Source organism: Erithacus rubecula (genome assembly GCF_903797595.1).
Source record: "Erithacus rubecula genome assembly, chromosome: 3".
Taxonomy (NCBI): Eukaryota; Metazoa; Chordata; class Aves; order Passeriformes; family Muscicapidae; genus Erithacus; species Erithacus rubecula.
In genome coordinates this window covers 38,747,265-38,767,763 of record NC_136689.1, presented here as the reverse complement: position 1 = coordinate 38,767,763, position 20,499 = coordinate 38,747,265, and the positions used below count along the sequence as shown (strand labels likewise).

The window sequence follows — 20,499 nt, the reverse complement described above, 5'->3', positions numbered from 1 at the left end:
ACTGGCAACTCCACCACAGCCTACTGAAAACCAGAAGAAAGTCTGCACAAAATCTGGTTTAAATTAACCAGTTAATTACCAGCTGGCAAGACACTGTAACCTATTAACAATCACACCCAGTTTCTAAGATCTATGTGCACAAGCACAACTTTGAGGAAACACCTGGACAGCTCAAATTTACTAAGTAGTTTAAGATCAGAACAAGGCAAATGTGTTACTAGATTATCAGAATGTTTCTTTGGTTTTCAAAGGTGAATCTGACATTTCTTCTCTTCTTTTCTGGACTGTTTATACTGACTATTCCTACATCAGCATCTCAGAAAAATCACACCTATTAGTACACTTGTTTTTTTCTGGGAAAATGACCTTTGTTTTTTTTCTGGGAAAAATATCCAAAGCTTTTGAAAGCTTATGGTCTGCCTAGTGACCAGTTTGATTTATAGTCTCTACAGGCACTTCTTTAAGTGTGTTGAGGTTTTGGGTTGAGTTGTTGTTTTTTTTTTTTTTGTAGTAGTAATCATTTCTTCTGGAAGCTGTGAAGTAAAAAACCACTGAAGACAACAGGAGGTCCCTCTCACTTGTTAGCTCACCAGTCTTGATTGGTTAAAGGCGTGATGTCCCAGTGAACAAAAAAAGCCTGAACTGCAATTGCCAGCATTCCCTGGCTTCAGAAGGCCCTGCCTGTGGTACATGGCCAGGCACTGTTGCAAAGTGATAAAACTGCTTCCAGCTGTTAAGTTTTAACGTTACTGATGCTTAACAACAAAGAGGAAGAAAGAAGGTTAAAGCTTATTAGGCATCATTATACGAACACACAAAAAACTTGATTATCCATCTCTTCTGTTTGGCAGTGATGTAAGGACTGCAAGACAGGTTTAGTTATAGGCTCTTACCAGAACCTTCCTGGAGTCTGGAGAATGTTTTTCTTTTATTTTTAATTGTGCTCTGTTTTGCTTTCAGAGGGGCAAGTACCAATCTCTTCACACTCCTAACCAGTGACAGGACTCAAGGAAATGGCATGAAGCTGGGTCAGGGGTGGTTTAGGCTTCCTGTCAGATCAGGAAAAGATACCTACCCAGAGGGTGGCTGGGCACTGGAACAGGCTCCCCAGGGAAGTGGTCAGAGCACCAAACCTGCCTGAGTTCTAGAAGCATTTCAACAACAGTCTCTGGCACGTGGTATGGCTGGGATGTTCTGCATAGGGCTAGGACTTGGACTTGATGATCCCGATGGGTCCCCTCCAACTCTGTTTATTCTATGACTCTTGCATGAAATGAAATGTGTCAGTGTTGAGCAGCACAAACAGTGTTTAAACTACTGGCTTGGAGAATATGTCAGAAATAGTGCTCAGTAATTACAGCTATCTTAAATTCATGTCAAGACACGGAGAATTAATCTCCATGTCTGACGAGCCTTACTCATTCTTCACTTGGGCAATATTTGCATTGTTGACTGAAGCTTCAGGATGCATTTTAAGACACCACAGGAGCAGTTGATTACAAACCTATAGTAATTTAACACTTTAGCAGCTATGAGAAGTAATCAGAACACTAAAGAATCCAAACAAACCTTCTTCCTGATGCACTGCACGTTATAGAAAAAACAGAACTGTTTTTTTTCAGTTTCATACACAAGATTATATCTTTACAACTTCAGAAAATGGCTTTCCATTACTTTTGAAGTTCATGGGCTGATATGTCGTCTTTCTTCCTGCAAGTAGCAAGCTACCAAAACAAAACCTTAAGCAGCAGCAATACAAGAGGTAACTTTGGGCCAGTCTGCAAATTAATTGTGAACTGTAACACTAAAGAAAGTCATGTTTCAAACAATAAAAGTTATCCCAAATATTTCCAAATACAAGCCAAATAAACTGAGGATCAGAGCTCAACACAACAGATGTGAAAATGCTTTGTAGAAAGGGGAAGGAGGCTTTCCCTCCATCAAATCAACCCTTTGCCAAGGCTTTTCTAGGACAGCTACATATGTCCATCACTGAATGCTCTGTGCACAGACAAGGACAGATCCACTACTGCGTCAACAAGCTGCAGGTGCCTCCCAGTTACCACGGAAACTGGCTACAGACCCCTTTCACCTGCAGCAGTCATGGTTCATGACATCATATCTGACATAGGTTACCCCACAGGCTCCTCTCTGTGCCACAGGCTCTGTCTAAGGGGATGCACATGGAGCAAAGATCTCTTATTGAGGCTACAGCTCGGGAGAGACTTCACTGATTTGAGGCCAGATTTCTTCTTTATCTCTCATGAAGAAAGCTTTGCATTTTTGTTGCAAGGCAAATCCAAAATGAGTCTTGGTCACAGTTTAGAGATTTTTAAGTCTCGTTACATTTTGTCCATTACAGCCACACACAAACGGATTTTAACTGCTAAAGCAACCCTGCACTTGAGAATCTTATCTAAATCAACCAAGTATGTAAGGCCAAATGTATCTTTGCCAAGAAAGAAGTCAGCTGTCAAGTGAACAGCCATGTCTGAATACAGAGCAGTTCAGTTTTCCCATTTCTCACCTGCTCACTACAGCACGCTAGCATGTGCAGGAGATCTGCCTATGGTGGGAAGACCACATTTTCAGGGACAGACAGGAGGGCTTTTTGGCTGAGGCCAGAGAAGAATGAGTCCTTCCAAGGACTGACTCTTCAGCAGGGAGCATCTCTGGCCCTGAGCAGCTCAGGAAAGCTGCTGAGTTTGGTTCCTGGCACCTCCAGATCTGCCCTGGATCCAAGAGCCAGATTTCACTGGGTCTTCCTATCCCAACCTACCCACCTGAGAAAGCACAACCCAAGGAACTAGGAGAAATTAGACCCTGATGTATGTAAAGTCACAGGACAGTAAAAAAAGCTTTTGAAAGCTGCCTTAATGTATCTATAAAACTGTGCTGACATGCATTTTTTTTAATAAAAATCCTATTACAAGTCTTTCAGTAATTTCCTTCAGATACAGAATTATACAAATTATGTTGGAGGTATTGGAAGAATTAGTTTTCAGTGCCCGACTTAGTATATTTGATGGTTGATTAAAAACTTCTTTAAGTTACAGAGCACTCTTTTTAAGGTTTCTTTGATAATTAGCTAGAAGGTTGCCACAGTAAAGACCACTTTGTTTACAAAGATCTTTACAGTCCACACTAATCTTTGCTTAAAAAAACAGTATCTAAGAAGGTTTTTCCTTAGTGTTTCTAATTGCTTTTTCCCCAACTCTGTTTTATGACTTTACAACAAGATAATATGAGAAGCAGATGGAAACTGAAGTGAAACTGGTTAACAGTTCACTTATCACTGAATAAAGATCGGACAAATTATTTCCCTGTCTATTCAATCAGTCAGACAGGCATATGCAATACACACTAAAGTATTAATTTTAAAAGATCAGATACATTACCAGAAAGCTACAACAAAGTTGGAGGGGGTCCACCAACAGATGTCCTGGGACATACAAGTCCTAATTTTAAAAAGTAGATAAAAAGTCAGGGTCCTGCCCATTGTAACTTTAGAACATATTCACAGGTTCAAGAAATATTTGCTCCGCATGACAAAAATAAAAAACTTGAAGGATGTTGAGTCAAAGGGACAAATCAACATCTAGAGCAGAACTCTGCAGAATAAAGACAATAATCTTCTTCCATGTCATTAAAACAGAAGCTTAAATTCAACACTGTTAATCTCAATGCCTGCAGGACTACAAACAGTGGACAACAAAAAACAAGGCACCGTATTTATGATGCAAGGGCTCTTGATGTACCTTACAATACCATCCCACACCCAACACTGTGCTGCATTCAAAATAAAATGGTGGAATAGCTGTGCTGGACTGCTGAAGTTTCAGTTATGTGTTTGTGAAGGACAGACTTCATGAAAAAAACCTGTTATGTCCTGCCCCAAGCTTAAAAACAAACTGAAAGTTGTGGGGCGTTCATTTGCAATTTAATGAAGACAAATAACCAGCATCAGATGATATTTGTAGCAGATTTCTAAAGGACTTTTTTTAAAATATCAAAATATTAGATAGTTAGTTATTTCTTCCTGCAAAGATCAAAGTCTTTCCATGTGTAAAGTAAGAGAAGAATAAAAAGTGGGACTTATCTCCAGACAAGCAATTGCATGGAAGCTGTGTTGATATAACACGAAAGATTCATCCCTATTATTTTCAATGTATGAACTGTTTGTAGTGTGAAGGCTATTTCTGAAAGTTCATTTTTTGCAGATTCAGATTATAAAAATACTTGGCACTTTTGCATTGCCTCATATTGTGAAGTGTTGTACATTTCACATAATACTGGAACTGTAGTTTTATCAATTATAAGTGTGCATCTATTTTGCAGATGTGCTTATACACAAAATAAATGAAATATTCCCCATTATCAAGATAAATTGATCCTCTCAGGTCTGACTCTCGTTTATTTAAAGGCTTTACAATTTTACTACTTAAGAGAAAGTCCTACAGAGGTGTTATCTCACCATTTATATTTTCTCAACACTTATGATACTGCTATCACACTCTTAAAATAAAAAAAAAACCAAAAAACAAATCAGCTTGCATCATGATCCAGACCAGGTTTATTCTGGGGTATATTTTTTCCCTCTACCAAAAAAGAAGAAAATTTAAAAAAAAATTAAAAATATATAGGTTTGTCCACTGTTTGGGATCATTCTTTGGGCTGTACCACTGAGTGGAGAAAAGATGGCCAAATGACAATAGGGATTTGGGAGTGATAGGAGGAGGAAACAGTTCCCCTAAAAATGCAAACAATGGCAAAATTTTAAAACCTACATTTGTAAAATATGTATTAAAAACATTAAATTATCCAAACATTACCAGCAACGTTTTTAAGGGTAGATTTTATGCTTTTAACTTTGTATTAAATTATGATTCATTAGCTTGTTACTTTGAAGATTACTCAGTATGCACAGAACAGATTACTGGTGCATTTAATGAGTCAGAGGAAGTAGTAGCATGAACATGAAGAGATTGTTTTACATTGTAGAGTACAAGCTATTTGATATTTCCAACACAGTACAAAAGAAAGCTTCTCTGTAGATTGCTCATGGTTCAGTTAACATCACTGAATATCTAATACCTCCAACTCAATTAATTCTCACCTGATTAAGATCAGTCTGATATTCAAACTAAATCATCTCTCCAGTCAAGTAGAAATCAATATTTCTGATTTTACTTTTAAATTACAACAACAAATAAAATACATGCATCGTCAGTATGCTAGGAGTAGCTTTCCTATTCTGGCCTACTATGGCATGCATAACACAGCTGATTAAAGAATTATTCTAATTTGAGCAACAATATATATAAGACAGATTAATTTGAATAGAAGGAGATAGCATGAAATAATTAAATGCATCTTATATAGGGCAAACAGAAAATTGACATAAAATAACCTTGAATCTTTCAAGTGAACTTCTGTCATCAGATCAAATACTTTGTATCCACAAACATTAATTTGCTATAACATAAAAATCATATACTTTCCATTTTCCTGCTCATCACCAGCCCCCCAAAATCTGCTCCATTTCAGCTTTTGTCGCTGGAGGCATCTATCCTAGGAGAGATGATCAATATATAATAACACACAATACAGGAGTGGGGAGCAGAAAATCCTAAGAAATCAGCAATTTTAAGGAAGGAATATTCATCCTCCTGGCCAATCTTTTCCAGGGCGTTCTCAGCACAGAAAAGCAGATTTATCTTAAAGTACAGAGTGCAAACAGAGGATCCCCCAGCAGACCACAGCATCTCTGGCACTCCAGAATGAAATACAGAAACCTCCCTCATCTTGTGACTGAGGTGAACATACTGCAGGAGAGAATCATCAGGAAGGCAAAATACACAACTGTGATCTGCAGAGGAAGAATGCTTCCCAAAAAAACCCTAGAATCTGTTTGTCTAAACACAATGCCTTGGGATAAAGAACACATCAATATCCTAAAAACAAATCTGAAGACTTTGCTTTAGGAGACATTAAGAGATGAGAAAATAACATACTGAATCAAAGGGCCTATTTGTCCTGTATGCCATCTTTCTCAGAAGCCAGTAAAAGCTGCTTTAAATAAATGTGTCAGAAAGACTACATTATGGAAAAACATCCTTCTCAAGTGAAGCTTCTTCCTAATCCCAACCTGTAATCTTGATTTATACCTTGGTGCATGAAGTTCTCACAATTCTGCTTCAAAACCCTTAGGATGCCTTAGCTGGTGGATCTAAATGGACAAGCATCCAAAAGAAGAGGAAGAAAGAAGGAAAAACCTCTTGAAACCAGAAAGGTATATGCCACGTATTCCCTGGACATTTTTCTGCCCTGGCCCACTCAAGTCCTGCTAAATTCCCAACTATTGCAATTGTAGTTATTTGTTTCATACCATGCGTGCTTTTTTCATTAGCAGGTTTTCAAAATCCTGCTGCAAAAATTAATTGGCCTCAAAGTATCTCTCGGCTGGATACAGAAACAGGCCAGAGCAGTAGGGAGCAGCGACACTCTACACAGATCAAAAATGTTTGAGACTTGGTTGGGGTATTTTCAGAACATCCTGTTACTCACTCTGTAAATGCCACCTACCTACTTAGGAACAAGAGCCTCCAAAGTTTTCATGTCCTACATATATTGATATTGCAAGGATCTAGGTTTGGTCAACTGATTACAGCGAGCCTTTAAAATCAATATAGGAAACCAATGGCTTATTTTAACATTCTGTTTCAAGAATCATAAAAAAATATATAGGGTTTTTTCAAAACCATAATACCACAGCAATTCTGAAAACTCATGTAAGGCACATTGAGATCCTCCAATATCAGTTAATTCAAATCAGAAGTCATTGCTCAGCGACTGATCTTTTTATTACAGAAATACTGGCAGGGTTTCTCTTGTTTTAAAACCCAACAATCATTAAAGACAAAATTTGTGAGGGGAAATAAAAGGATCTCGGGAAACTACCGTCAAGGAATGACGAGCACATTCATGAAAGGCACAAACAATGAAGATACATTCCCATTCCCATGAGATGCAGAGGCTTGTGCTGGGGCAACCTCTCTCACCAGACTCACTACACATGGTCTGCAACTCAAAATTTGCTACCATCCACACTGAGAATTTTGAATGTTTCGAAGAGGCATAACCAGAAACCTCAAGCAACAGCAGAGAAGCGCTTCTGTCTGACCCAAATAACCTACACCTATCCACAGCAGATTGCTGGATCTTTTCTTTCCAATTTTATAATAAGTACCAAGAAATAAGAAAATGGAACTGAAAAGCAAAGTTTAAGAAAAAGAAGAATTGTTTTATTTAAGAAAAAACACATAAAACAAGCCGAGGAACACAGCCAAACACAGTAATTCAAGCCAACCCAATCTGCTCAACTAACAAAACCCAGACAAATACTTAAAAGTGTTAAAAATATGCCAGATTAAAGTAATTAAGAGTTTTTAAAAAAATATTTCTAAAATTAATATACACATCCAATCTCAAGATACTTTCAGGAGTATTTAGTTCTGCCATTAGGACAAGGACAGGTCAGCTCTGCTCATTCTATGTCCTGCACACATAAGATCTGACCAAATGTCTTTTTGGGCACAAGGGCTGGAAAGACTAAAGATAGTTTTCAGTTTGATATGAACGCACACATGAAACTTGACTAGGAGAAGTGTTTTCCTAAAAGTCACAGAGTCAGAAAAGAACATACACCTTAAAATGTCAGGCAGTGCTTTCCTGACTATTGCTGAATGCCTAAATACTGTGGAAGACAGAATTTATTAGCGATATATGTTTAGTCACTAGAATTTTAACAGAACTTGGACTTCAACAGCAAAAGGAGCTTTGGCAGAGATGATTCAGAGAAATGTCTACTTGTTAGTTTTGGTGCTATAGATCTGATCTGATCTTCCATCCTGGAAGAATTGTCAGCATTTTCTGAATGCATGAAATACATATGCATATACACACACGTATGTATCTGTATACATCTGTGTGTGTGCATTTTGCCCCAAACACACAGAAATCTGTCATACAGATTATGTATGTAGGCTGTCGTATTTTTAAAGTAAATTCCAGCAACCCAGCTCCATAAGAGCTACAAGCCAAGTCCTCCTTCTTCTGACTAAGCAAGACAGACAGAGCACAGCAGTCTACATGAGGGTTATGTCCTCAGAAGACACAGGAGAAATAGCAAGGGCATAACTATTATGTATTTGCTTTACAGCAACTACTTTGTCAGTCAAGGCAGATTTAAGTGCTCAAAGATGACAATCTGCTGGGCTATGCAGGCAGATTTTTACAGAGAAGCAGACCTCCTCTTCTTCCTAGTGAAATTACAGAACTATACCCTTTCAAGCTAAGTAAGCACATCGCTGTGAAGCAGTTTATTGGGGTAAAACACGATTTGTCCACTAAAGAAACCTGCTTGCTCTTGTCAAGTACAAGCACTACCTTCTGTATAAGGTTTCAGGTAAAGCATGCCAGCAAGAACAGCCACCTGGTTAAACTGCACTGCTTTTAAACAACTGCTTCCTTTAAGACTGACTTGATCTAATTTTCCTCCCACCCTGCAGTAAGTATCCCTGACATCAAGTGTTACCATACCAGGGCTGGAAGAGGCAGAACTGGAACAAATGCAAGTTCCCCCATGGCTACTGTCTGTCACTGCCTGCTTTTATATAAACAAGTGCATCCAACTTGAGCTGTGCAGCGCAGCCTCAGCGCTGCTTATCCTCCCGCCTCCTTCGGGAGCTGCCGAGCCACTCAGGGACAGCTGAGAAGGTCAGAAAAGGGATGATTTAAAGAAACAACATCCCTTCCCTCTGTCCATAGCGACTGGCTCTTTAGCTGAACTCCAAAGGCAAAAGATACCTATTTCTCAAAAACAGAGCATCACAGAGTAGAAAAAGTAACAGTAATGTCCTTCTACCACAGGGTGGGGGTAGAGCAGGGCATTTATAAAACTCCTGAGGAGACATTTGCCCAGCTATTGCACCATGACACCAGCTCTCAGTTACACAGTGCTGTGTCAGGGATTCTTCCTTTCTCCCCACCCCAGTTCAATTTAATGAACTTCCAAAACCAGCTATTTAACTCAACTCCAATACCGAAGGTTGCTGATGGTAGCAGTAATAGTAGCTCTCACTCCTCCTCTGAATGAAACAAAATATCTTCTAAGCAAAAATAAAACTGGTTCCAGGATTCCAGCTGGAGGGCGAGGGTGAGATGGGCCACACAGAACAGGATCAAAATCTCACGTCCTTTGAGAATATAGAATATTCCCATTATACAGAATAAAAAAGATTTATACAGTTATCAAAAGAGGAAGTTACTTTCTCTCACAGGTCACAATACATCTCCAACTACTGTTCCAACATCTCCAAAACAGTTATCATGTACTTACCCTACTTTGCAGTATATGTTTGGTCTCTTTTTTCAAAAGTGACTAGCCATAGGCTGGTGTGAAGGCAGGAACTCTTCACCATGGAAGAATTCCTGCTGAAGAATTCCTGCTGAATGAAGTACTACTCAGTGCTAGTAACAATGACAAAACCAAAGTGCAAATTTTACAGGAAAAAAAAAATCTGCTGTGTTCATATTCTAAAGTGAACAGGGAAGAGTAACTCGACACATTGCAATTGTAGCCACAGTGTGATAAAGTATGTAAACTTTGTTTTGCAAATAAAATCGCATAATTGACTGTGGAGACATTTAGAATTTCAGACTACTCTATTCAATTCATGATTTTGAAGAGATTACTTTAAACCATGTGACGGAAACCACAGTACCAAAATTCAGCAATATCTGGAAATTTGGTAGTAACTGTTTAAGATTTATCTTTCATCTTCTGTAAAATAAAGGGCTACAAAAACCAGGTACATTTTTTCAGAGCAAAAGTTTTAATTTTGAAGACAATAAAATAAAATACTGGTAGACAGGGGACTTACAAACAAGTCTTTGATAAATCTACAAAGCAAAACAAAATGCACCAGCAACTAGATACGAAAACCCCCCAAAAAAGAGAAACTGTTTTGCAGCCTAAAGCTTAATAGGCAAATGGCATAAAGACCTGTATAAAACCATTCACTTTACTAGCACAAATCCAGGTGTAGTTTGGTACACTGAAGCCTCAGGGACACTGCTCTACCTTCTGGAAGTTGATTACACTGTGCTCCTCAAGCTGTATGCAGAGGAACTCAAGTTTGGCAGGAAGGGGTTGTTTAAGTGCATCTATTCTGCCTGCTCCAAATATCTTGTTTCTGATGCAAACATTTTAGAGTAATACAGCATCAACAGTGTTATGAAAGAAATAGCAAAAAAATCATATAATGAGGTTTCCATTTTTAGAAAACAACCAAACTGTTATGAATTTATTTAGCAACTGTTCAAATAAGTATGCTAACAATGCCTCTGCTACAAAACCATTGGGAAAAGAGATACTAAAAATTAACACAAGGGGATATGTATATGTAGCTACAGTTTAGAAGCCATTTGTCACACTTCTGCCTATGGCATGAGAATACTTCCAATGAAATATCACACATCTATCCAAGCAATCAAGAACTACTGGTTTTGTCAATTGCTTTCTAAAGGAGGAGACAAAGTTTATTTTCTAACACATTCAATCACAGACCAATATCCAGGACTCAACCTGCTGTAATACCAGAAGTGACAGAAGACCCCTGTGCATTAGTCAGTGGCCACTGAGGAGACAAGACTTTGAAGCAGCATTCAGTAGCTGGGACATGAGCAAAACTGACCGAGGGTCCTGGTGCTGCCATTACAACCTCCTGTGACTTTTTGTCTTCTGTTTACTTAGAACTGAAAGTAAGGACCTGGTTGAGACTGCTTGGTTTTGAGTGCATTCTCCACTGATACAATGAAATTTAAAAGAACTGAATGTGACTAAAAATCTCTCCTCCATTTTCTGGGTTTTGAACAAAATTAGTTTTACTCACTGAATGCAGATGTACACATGCCTCTATCACTACAGATTTGTCAGCATGTAAGTTTTTTTTCCAAAGACTTGTCTCACCTTTATTCTGAAAGAAGAAAAAACCACCCAAAAGCTAGCATATGCTGTATTAATGTAAAACCCCTAGAGGGCAACTAAGCTTCAATTTCAACCTGCATAAATATTCAGCTCCTTAACTAGTTTACAGATTATGTCAACTATTTCCTTCAACCTTGTCTTTTTTTCCCCCCTCGTTTAAAAGAAATGAATCCTTTTCATTCTCAAATCACATTATTGCTGCCTATTTAGTGTAAGCTAATCACCACTGCCCAACCAGAGACTGAGTCCTCAACCCAACAAAGCTCAAATGTGCGCAAAAGAGAACAATAAAGAAAACACATGCAAAGGCTTCATTTGAACAAAGACAGAAAACAAGCATATGAAAGTCTGAAATCACTTTCTTTGCATTAAAGACCTTTAACAATACAACTTGTTTATTATTCAGCTTAGTATTAATTTATTGCACGGCATCTGTTTTCTTGTACAGCAGTCTGCTTGCAAGTCTCAAATTTATGAATTGAAGTTTACACTGTTGAGATTATTTGCCGGTTTTCCCCTATATACCAAGATTTCAGCCTTATGTATTTTGTGGACCAAAAAAAACCAATTTATGAATATCTTAATTTAGATTTTGGTCTTTACCTGGAGTTCAGGACTGCTGTCAGTGGTGAAAGTAAAAAAAAAAAAAAAAAACCAAAAAAACCAGGAAAGTAATTAGAGCCATAAAAGCCTACATTCAATTACAAGTGCTCTTCCCAAATTTTGAAATTGGTAACCAGTGTCCAGCTGAGCCTTTTTTGCAATGAACCAGCAGGCCTCAACTGCTTTTCCCCTACTGCCACCAGATCTTGTTGTGAGCTGAAAGACACTTACTATCCTGCCAGTCCACACCTGCACAGAACCTACACACACACCGATGCCTAATGTTAGAGAAGGCACTAACAAACCAATGGGATTCCCAAGATAGACAGGAAAAAAAGCTCAAAGGAATCCTTGGGAAATGCTTTCAAAGTCCAAGGGTTTCTACATGGCTTTTGCAGGAGATCAAATACCCAAACAAAAATTGATAGCACTACCATCTTTGCTTTATGCTTATCAATGCAATGTCCTGTATGCTTTGATCATGACAGTTCTTCTTAATTTATGGTTTTATCTCCATTTACATGTCTGAACAGAGAGTAAGAAGGACTATGAGTAGAATATAGTTTACTTCATTTTAGCCACCCAAAATTTCCATGTCCCACCCAAAGCTGATTCTCAAAATACCTTCTGGTACTTGTTGCCTTAAGCCTTGACAAGGAAGGAATAAGGGGACAGAGAAAAGACACAGAGAGAGAGAAAGAGAAGACTACAACTGAGATGAGATGTCTCCCATTCTACATGTCTTAACCAAAAATCAAAGGAGGAGTTTGAGAAGCTGACATATGTCTCCAAGGGTGTTCCACTTATAAGGGTCTCCTTTCTGAGCACTGCAGATCAGGATGAAGTTACTTCTATCCCCCTTGAGCTTTGAAAGACTGCAAAGGGAAAAGAAGAAGGCTAGACTCTGTTTCTTACTCAGATTCATCCCCTCTGCTAAAAATACAAGCTTTAGGTTCCAACTTTTTTGTCACAAGTTCAGCCAAGACTTAGAGACCTGAGGGCTTGACAACTGTTAGTACAAAAATGCCCAAATAAAATGTTACTGTACAATCAGTTCAGGTCTGAATACACAAAAGATTGTAAATACCAGATCTCTTTATAACACAGTAGAACTCAGACATCAGTTTATCAACCTTATAACAAACTTAAGACAGTGACTACATTACACTAGAAACAAGGGGATTCTACCTGCCTCACACAAAAAAATTATAGTCCTTGTTACAATTTACTGCTTATGTGAAACATATCTGGCTGAACTTGATACCACAACATGGCAACCCAAACATTGTTACCTTTAAGTACTTTTAACACTTTCACAGAGGCGATTATTTCTCCTCTTTATTAGAGTGGCTGAATTAGCTTTCAGGCAAGTCAAAGCCATTGCAACTTAAAACACTAGGGCCACAGAGATCTGTAACATCAGGTCTGGAACAAACAGCACTGCACTGAAACTACCACAGAAAAGAACATCATGAGACCAAAACTATTCATCTGAATTACTGGTGGGAGAAGGTAGCTAAAGCAAAAGTTTGCAATTCTCTTAAGTATCTTCCTTCCATACAAGTGAAAAAATTATTTTTGAGGTTGTAATTTACTAAGTATTCTCTACCCAACGACTGTTTCTCAATGGTTTGTGCACAGCCAGTAAGTAGCATTTCCATGAATTTGACAGCAGAGTGAAGAGGACAGATTCCCTCAACTGTATTTTGGTTTAAAACTGCTGAAGTTTTATAGATACTCAACAGATGGAGCATATGAAAATGAAGTTGCACAAGAGTCTCGCTGTAGCAAAAGCATATTTTCCATGCCATTCTCACTCCCTACAAAGGACTCAAAACTTCCTCAAGCTGCTTGAAATGTATAAAATGAAATATAAAAAATCATCACTCATACATACATGAATATGATTTTTAATTTCCTTAAATTTGGAATGGTTTTTGAAAGTATGGGGACACCTCTATTACAAAGAAAAGGCCAAAGAACCATTAATACTATTTATTACTGAACTGTCATGAACAGTTACACATAGCTAATATAAAATATTTTAAACATAGGACTTTTGATGTAAGTCATTGAAGACACCAGAGAAACTGTGAGCTCTTCTAGCACCCCATTAAAGATTAGTTAATTAGTAATTAAATCTCAAGTTATATAACCCTAAACGCTACACATTTTTTTATATTCCTCTTTGCCATACTCTATGGAAAGCAATGGTAAGTTTCTGTTCATTAACTAATTACATGCTGAAGCCTACATTTAACATAAAAATACCCCAAACCACTCAGAAAAGACATGCAAAGAAGTACAAGGAGGTAATTAGGACAGATCAGAAATGACAAAGATTATTTACACCAGAGAAAAATTAAGAGTTCTTTTCACCATTGGTCTTATGAATCATTTTGACTGGGCTGTCAGAGTCACTGCAGAAAATTATTACCCCAAAGGCAGGAAAAAAAGTAATGAGCAACAAAGTCTGAAGTTGCAGACTGTGGTCACTCTTGTTTACTGGATATAATTTTCTTCAACTTGAAAGCACAAATTCTTCCTGTGAATTTAAATGTCATTTTTAACTTCACATCATTAAAGATGTTGGGGGTTTGTGTTTAAAATTCTTCATGCTCCTGAAAACAATTCTGAAATCTCAGGATAAAACACCTTCCCTAAGCCATTTTGGGGACTCTGACAGAAAAAATTTTCTAGGATGGTTACTGAGTAAGTCTTTAATTTTTCTTTTTCCCTTTTACCTGTCTAACATAAATCAGATAATCCTATTTCTTCTGTTTAAAGTCCTGCTTTTATTCAGATAGTGATCTGGAATCTGCCAGGAATCTGCCCAGTGTCTGAGAACATAAATTGCTTGATATACAAAGGAAAGTTAGTTTAGACATTAAATCTAAAAAAGACTTAGAAAGCAAAAATAATTCTTTGAATGGTAAAATAAAATTAAGCACTGAAATCAGCTGTTTGTAGTGGCTGAAACATTACCCAGACTACAGGACAAACACAGGAGTACTAGATACAGCCCCAAGATAAAATGATGGTGGCCCAAAATGTCTTCCCAAAGTCCTTTGCAGACCTGTATCCCCGTCATGCCTGATAAATGTACCCTCCAAGAGCACTCAGCTCTAATAAGCATTTCACAGAATGGAAGTTCATGCCTTTGAAGCATAGTTAGACCAGCCTAGATTGCATCAAGAAGTCCTACTTTTAACTCTTTGCCTTTCCATATTATACAATTTCTGTATATTTCTCACATATTAAACCATAGAATTCAGAAGTTCTTTTTGCACACATTAGCAATGTCTCCCTAAAATAACTTCTAAAAAGTCTGACAGTCTACTGCCATAGGTGAGATTACATCTCAAGCCACAACTTAGCAGAGCTTTATTTTCACCAACTTCATGAGCATCCCATTACAGCAAAGAGTATGGGACATTACTGTCACCAGAAAACAAAGCAAGAACTGTATCAAGCCTGGGATGCAAATGTAACAATAGATTTTTGATTTTGTGCTTCAAAAAGGACTATTTAAACATCCCTGAAATATGTTGCTGATCTGAAATCTTGAAGGGCATATTTAGTATATATTGAAGAGGAGGCAAAAGAAGAATAACTAGAACCTTCTTGAGAGATTCCCGATCACAGCCAGAAAGAAAACTATCAAGAGTACAACATTATAGGTGATAAAAGCAATACAAGGAAATCCTGAACTTGAATATCAGAAGCCCCAAAAAAGGCATTACTGACTAAAAACTAAAGAAACTAAAGTTTATTTAAACTCATTTTAGGCAAAAAGTAAGAAGGCAGATCTCTTAATACTATAATTCAAGTCCCAAATTCCCTACAACCATTTCAACTCCTTCCCAATACAATAGATAAATACTAAAAGAATAATCTGTTCACTCCATCCATGGAAATTTTCATGCACAGGTCTTTTAAATTATCTTCTTCAAAATTCCTCATGTAAGTTCCTTTCCTACTCATTATTCCATCAGAATGATTACCTTCCCTCCTTCCCATGATTCCTTTCAAATCCTCTCAAATCTAAGATACAGCAGCTAAACTGCTTTTCTTGCTCCCTGATGATAAATGTAAAGCCTCATCCATACCTCCAAAGCTCTAGTATTCCTTGATCATCCCTTTTCCTATTTTCTGACCAGCTCTGCAGCTCTTGATTCCTCATCCAAAACACCTCTTGCCTTCTGTTACATGATTACACTTCCTGTAGAGGTATCCATCCTGATTCGAGGCAGCAAATGTTCCAGGTGCTTTTTTCTGCAGGACTGTTAAAAATAAAATTCAGAGGGATGACCATACAGCATAAGTGCTTTATGACCTTTCAATATAGCCTTTACTCCCTTTTCAGGCACCAGACTTCTAAGCAAAACTTCTCAGAGAACAAATCTCCCTGCTCTTTTTCTACGCAGCACCACTGAGACAACTACTGGAAAGCAATTACAAAAATGACAATACTAAATTTGTGGGTGGAAAAGAAGGGGATTATTTTTTGTTCTTGCTATTAAAAGGACAGGAAAAATAATGTACAAGAACAGAGTTTTACTCAGCAACAGACAACATTGTCTCTACCTTAAAAAAACCACTTGTGCATTGTCAGTGTTGTCACCATGGGACCCATTTACCTACTACATCAAAGAGTAAGTGCTAGAGGGACAACTCAGTTTGAGCTAAGCAATCTTTAGAACGAACTACTGCTCTACATGGAAAAAGAAGCTTAAAATGTTTTAATCCCAAAACAGGATGAAAATTTGAGATTTCATTGTTTTCAGAAAACAATGAAGAACACTTAGACCAAAATGCACGAAGAACACTTAGAACACCACATCTTGTTGAATGTCTGTGTATTTGCCAAACTATATTTCAACTCTGTCTTCCCTTATTGCCTGATAAGACCTGTGACTCCATCCCCTTTTGTTAGACTAGTTCTACTGAGTCGTAACATTGCACACAAAGATATGTACAACAGGTATAGGTCTCCAACACAGAGGAAATCAAAATTACAGTTCTCATAATCTACCATCCCATTACACCAAAGCATATTAAGTAAAACCACAACTTCTATTCTGACTTCCATTTAGTTTTAATTCCTGCTGAGCTTCATTTCAATTTCTGATATTTGGATAAGCAATTTTCTTTGGCAAATACACTTGTCAACTTCATGTATTTTCTAAAGAATGGACAGAACCTTTCCCCTACCACCTTATGCTGAATACAAGGTCAGTCAGCTTTTAGGCTGCCTGAATGCCCACTATTTATTGCATTTCTGAATATGCAGCAGCAACTTTTTGACCAAACTGTTTTATTTTCCATTGCTGAACCTAATTGGTTCAACACACCTACACAACACATTCTGACTTCAATAGTTGAAAAATTTTCTGTGTGAAACTAACCCCAGGGTAACATTAATAATTAATATACAACATAAATATTTATACATAGGCAATGGGAATATAGCATGATTTCTTTAAAGTATTAAGATTTATTTACACAAAGTGCTAACAGTGTAACTGTTCAATGCAGTATCTAAGAGGGGTTTATAATGCAAAACTGCAGAGCAACTACTTCATACATTGTTAAGGACAGGCAGCTAAAATAACAGTTACTGTGAGTCACATGAACTGCCATTACTCTGTCCACCTACACCACAGTAACACCTCACTGTAACACTTTTAACACTGCCCCCATAGGTTACCCCCACCATCAATCCAATGGATGCCAAAAACTGCTTACAGAATCCCAGGTTTGCACTCACTTGCTGGTAATGACTGACACAGAAGAATCAAAATGTGTCAACTGGGAAAGAAAACTGAAATCAGCAAACACGATATACAACATCTGGGAAAAGGTATTAGTCAGTGGCTGCAACAGTACCTTCACCCTTTTATTGGGAGAAGAACTTGACCATGTTTCCTCTACTATGGACACTCACCTCACACAGTTCTCTAAAGACTGATCTAAATACCATGACATACCCTAAGACCAGTAGATACAGGCAAGATTGAATTTCTCTATTTTTACAGTTTGTGCCAATCTTACCTTACCAGGACCCTAAGACATGAAACCTGCTATCCAACCTAGCACTGTTGAGTGTACTAGTGGAGAACTGGAAATAATTAGAGCACATAAAAGCCATATACATCAATGCTAGTGTCACTCCTGAAAGAACAAGTTTGGAGAAATTATGATAGAGAAAAGACTTTTAAACTTTTCTCATCAGTGGGCAAAGAATTTCCAGGTACAGAAGTCAAATGAAGACAGCAACAATGATTCAGCTTTAATGGGGAGTTTGTCAGGGAATAGTAATATGATTAAAGGGTAGAAACAACTGATGATCCTGATGCTTAATTTCAAGTTCAACTCTTCCAACAATCCAAGAAATTATACAAAAGGACAAAGGCAACCAGTTTTTGTCTTTCCTTATATACAGTTAAGGTATTCCCATTCTGCATATGTTAAAACACATTAATCCAGTCTGGAAAAATAACTTTCCTCCTAAAACTGGATTAGCAATTGAACACCATAATATAATAACTGTATCTCACTGTAAGAGCTGCAAAAGAAGCATTCCTGCTGTTCAACTTTCAGCAGTTAGCTTGGTGAGTGCTCTTGTTATGGCTATTACTACCATGTACTACAATAATCCAAAAAAACCACACTCCTCTATAAAAAATCCTCTACTTAAACCAGCATTTGTTAAGAACATGCAATTAATCTGGGCTATGTTAATATATTTATGCTGGACAGGGAAATCAATTTGAAATTCAGGATCTTAGCTAGAAACCAATAAAATCTGTAATTTGAGAAAAGCAAGTTGAAGGACTGGACAAAACACAGGTAACCACCTGAGGTTCTCATCTATGAGCTCTGAACTACCAATATCACTTTAATATCTACACATAAAAATCTCTACCAGGTAAGATAATCAAAATCAAGACAGGGCTTGTAAGATATGGCAACCTGGCTGAAATTGATATTCATTAGAGTACTCTTTGCATGAATAGGAGCATTTGGACTCTGTGGTCTTTATCAGAGCCCCAGCTGGTAATGGTTGAAGGTTAATGCCTTACCCCATTCTGTTCAATTTTCTGTCCTAATTAGTCCTCTAAATCTATAGCTGTGAGCACCAAGTGTCTGTGCTCAAAAGAAACTAATTAATGCTAGCAAATTAGATCAAGTCCAAAGATCCAACAGCCAAACTCTTAAATGCTCCTTGTTAATAGGAAGTGTAGCTGTCAATAACTGCTGTTGGTGGCTATAATGAGGCCTCTTTCTTTCACTGAAAGTGATTTCATTTCTCTTTGTCCCTGTAAAAGCTGTTCCATTCCCTAATAAATAAAAAAAAAATAAAAAAATAAAAAACTCCACACAACTAAGTTGCAGTGGTAAAGCTAGCAGTCTGACCCATTTCTTGTCATCAGCTGGGTTGAAATGACATGGATAGGGGGAAGAACAAAAATAATCAAACCAGGCAAGTTCCTTCCCTGAATATTTTCTTTGAAATCCTAAAAACTATATCACCAAGCAAGAAAATATGCCCTTATATTTCTTTTCTATAAATTAACTTAGGGTAGTTAATGCTGTTATCACTCAAACAAGCAAACCAATCCACACAAATCTAGAATCTCATTTATTCAAATTCTAATTTACATATAGCTGTTCTCTCTGCCCAGTTTGTTGGAGCAAAGCTCAATATACCATAATCCCTCTAGAGATTATATTAATTCACACAGTTAAATGTGATGAGAGTAAATGTTCATTGGAAATATATAGCACTGAATATTTTTGTCCAAAATAAAAGCTATTGTGTGCAAACAAGAACATCATATAAAAATTCAGCATCTTACTCTCGAGGAATGGCAGCCAGAAAAAAAATGCTCTCAGCAATTTACTATCAGTACTAAATATAACTGTACACTATCAAAACATCTAAAATAATTTATATAACTGACAACACAGATAACATAATGTAATATCAACAGTTTCATACAGGGTCATGTGGTCACACACAACATGACTATAATATACTTCAATATTCAGACAATAAATACAGCATCAGAGGACAACAGTTTTTCTCCAGTCTCCACCTGCAGTTTTGTTGCTGAATTGAAACTATGTTCTCAACTTATACTAACCTTCCTCTCACAAAAATGGAATTGCAGACAATAACGCAGCTTTTTTTTTTTTCCCATCCTCCTAAGAGAAGGCTATTGTGGTCATAAAAAATCTGTAATTCTCCCACTGTAATATCTCAGGCTTTCCATCAAACTTTGAATAATATGGACATAAGCACATGTAAGCAATTTCTAATCACAGCAGGTCAATTCAAAAAAAGGTATCAACAGCTGTCATGTTAACTCATTGATTTTTATCAGTCACTTGATCTTTTTGCTTTAGTCAATTAGAAAATCATTGTGTTCCCTGATACTCCTAGGAGATATGAACTTGAAAAAAAATTGTAAGGACTATATTTTCACAATGAGGCAAAGTGGATGAGTGAAGTGCAGCTGTAAATAGTGATTTTAGTTTTAATTTGCTGTAAGACAAGAACACTCATCAAAATTTTTAAGTAGAGCTGTCATGTAATTTCCCTCTACTATCAGTCTTAGCATCTTCTGATGTCAGAACTGTAGGTACCAACAGGTTAATCCTCCCTCAGTATTTAACAAGGGTTGGCAACAATTAACAGAATTCAGTCTGCAATACCAAGGAAAGCAAGGAACATCAAGCAAAATTTGCTAAGGATTTCACACATTTCATTATCTGCATTTCTGATAGCAAAGTATATATAAAAAGATTTTTTTTTTTTTTAAGAAGGAATATCTAAAGGT

The 20,499-nt window shown here is 37.3% G+C and overlaps 1 protein-coding gene across 2 annotated transcripts in view; it reads right to left on the bottom strand.

Moving 5' to 3' along the window:
* Positions 1 to 20,499, bottom strand: part of CMC1 (C-X9-C motif containing 1) — a 42,044-nt gene that overhangs the window by 2,861 nt on the left and 18,684 nt on the right. The window contains exon 4 of one of the 2 annotated variants that reach the window (XR_013773698.1): positions 17,100 to 17,464. The exons of the other annotated variant lie outside the window; for it this stretch is intronic. The gene's annotated coding sequence lies outside the window, so the exon portion shown is untranslated. Of the gene's footprint in view, positions 1 to 17,099; positions 17,465 to 20,499 lie in introns of those variants that run through there. 2 annotated transcript variants of the gene reach the window in all.